The sequence below is a fragment of the Ailuropoda melanoleuca genome, chromosome 11 (assembly GCF_002007445.2).
Source record: "Ailuropoda melanoleuca isolate Jingjing chromosome 11, ASM200744v2, whole genome shotgun sequence".
In the NCBI taxonomy this organism is placed as follows: Eukaryota; Metazoa; Chordata; class Mammalia; order Carnivora; family Ursidae; genus Ailuropoda; species Ailuropoda melanoleuca.
Genome location: NC_048228.1, coordinates 57,678,661 through 57,681,352, shown reverse-complemented (window position 1 = coordinate 57,681,352; position 2,692 = coordinate 57,678,661). Strand labels below are relative to the sequence as shown.

Here is a 2,692-nt window from a genome sequence, read left to right as displayed (position 1 = left end):
CTTTTTTCTGAATTTTTATCTTGGATCATGTCCAGATACTTACTAAAAGCTTGTTACTTTATATTTGATTTTCATTTATTGAAGGCTTTAATGGACTACACAGAGCATTAATATTTATATTTTGACAAACCAATTTTTAGGTTTTTTTTCTTTAATAAGACTTAGAGAATATTACTCTCCAGAAAACTCTAAATTGTCAAACTTGGAATTAAAACTATGGGAGAAAGTTGAAAAGACTTGAAAGATAATGAATTTGGGTTCCAGGTTAAGTATGTGTTAACATTTATTTCAAAAACATCATTCCTGAGTTTTTTAAGTTTTTGTATACAAATGTATTTTCCACATCAGGAAAGTGTGTGTGTGTGTGTGTGTGTGTGTGTGTGTGTGTGTGTAACAAAGTGTTTCACTCCTCTAAAAAAAAAACCTGAAATTCTTAAAATTTATATTCTTAAACTCTGCTGTGACTAGAAACTACCTGGCAAACTTTTTAATAATTGGCTTTAGAACAACTGGAAAACATTTTGGCTAAGGCAAAATTAGATCTATATCTTACACCATCCACTAAGATGAACTTTAGAAAGATCATATATTTAAAGTAAAAAAAATTAATAATAATTAAAATTTTATGGGACACCTGGGATTGATCTTAGGATCAATGAGTTTGAGCCCCATGTTGGGTATACAGATTACTTAAAAATAAAATCTTTTTTAAAATAATTAAAATTTTATATGAATTGGAAGAAGATATAGATGAATGTCTTTTCAACCTGAGATCAGGGAAACCTTCCTAATTATCTCAATACCCAATAACAACTCAAGAAAAAAGAATGAATAATTAACTAATCATTTAAAAATATTCTGCATACCAGAAACACTGTACACAAAGTTAAAATGTACATAAAAACTTGGAGAAATTATTTATAACTGATAAGGGAGTAGGATGAAAAGCCAGCATAAATGATATAATAAGAGCTCCCCAAAACCTCAGATAAAAAGATCAACAATCCAATAGAAGAATGATGAAAGAATCTGAATAGGTAGTTCACAGACCAAGAACACAGAAATGACCCTTAAAGAAAAAAATGGCCAACTTCACTTAATAAGAGAAATTCTAAATACCACTATAGTGAGGAAACATTGCTAACCTATCAGATTGGCAAAATCTGGAAGTTTGACAATAAGTCTGTTAGAGAAAATGTTAGGAATACGAATGATTATCAATTTCTGGTGGAAATGCAAACTGCAACAGCCATTAAGATAACATCTTGGCAATATATAGAAAAAATATGGAATTAATAAGTGATTACAACAAGGTTTCAGGGTAGAAAGTTAAAAAGTCAATCAATCAACTATGAACAAGTTGAATTTGAAATTACAAACACATTATCATTTACATTAGCTCCTGCAAAAAATGAAATATTTAGGTATAAATCTAACAAAATATGTACAAGATCTATATTAGAAAAACTGCAAAGCTCTGATGAGTGAAATCAAAGAAAAACTAAATAAATGGCGACTATATTCCATGTTCATGAATACAAAGACTCAAATATTGTCAAAATGTCAGTTTTTCCTAACTTGATCTACAGATTCAGTACAATCCTAATCAAAATCCCATCCATCTATTTTGTGGATATCAACAAACTGATTCTAAGGTTTAAATGGAGAGGCAAAAGAATCAAAATAGCCAACACAATATTAAAGGCAAAGAATCAAGTCTAAGGATTGACATATGCGACTTCATGATTACTATAAGACTATGTGGTATTGGTGAAAGAACAGACAAATGGATCAATGAAACAGAATAGAGAGCTGAGAAACAGACCCACATAAATACACATAACTGATCTTTGACAAAAGAGAAAAGGCAATGCAATGAAGAAAAGATTGTCTTTTAAATAAATGGTACTGAAATAACTGGACATTCAAACAAACACAAAAACAAAACAAAATAAATGAAGCTACACACAGACTTTGCACCTTTAAAGTAAGAAATTAACTCAAGAAGGATCACAGAGCTAAATGTAAACTGCAAACCTATAAAACTCCTAAAAGATCACATAGGAGAAAATCTAAATGACCTTGGGTTTGGAAATTACTTTTTTTTTCTCTCTCTTTTTTTTTTTTTATTTGCATTTATTCTATGCAGACTTTACTCCCGGGCCATAGTTTTTGTTTCTTCAGTTTCTTCTGGGATACCTTTTTCTTCTGTGCAAACTCGTCCTCTGGTTTAGGAACAACCTGCTTGTTTTCAGGAACGATCATCTCGATGTGGCAGGGCGAGCTCATGTAAGGGTTAATCCAACAATGAGCTCTAAATTCTATGCCACATCTTCGGGGCTTTGTTCACCTGGATGTGCTCAATGACCAGAGAATCGATATCTAAACCCTTAAGTACAGCATTACTCTTTGCATTTTTAAGCATGTGCAGAAAAAATCCAGCACTCTTCTTGGGCCACCAACCCCGTGTCCAGCCCCACTGTTTGGCCTGGGCACACCTACCAACTCCACCATTATAGTGACAGAATGGCACATAATGCTTCTGCAAAGTGACATCTTTCAGATACTTGGTGGCTTTTCAGATATGCATACCCTGAGGGCCTGGGCAGTTTCACATGTGTCCTTAAAGTGAACATGGAGATTTGAACCTTTTGATTTGCATGATTTTGTAGGGTTTTCTGGGTAAAGCAAA

The 2,692-nt window shown here is 32.6% G+C and overlaps 1 pseudogene; it reads right to left on the bottom strand.

The window, feature by feature from the left end:
- Positions 1-2,136: 2,136 nt before the first annotated feature.
- LOC109490761 lies at positions 2,137-2,676 on the bottom strand (annotated as a pseudogene).
- Between the last annotated feature and the right edge of the window lie 16 nt (positions 2,677-2,692).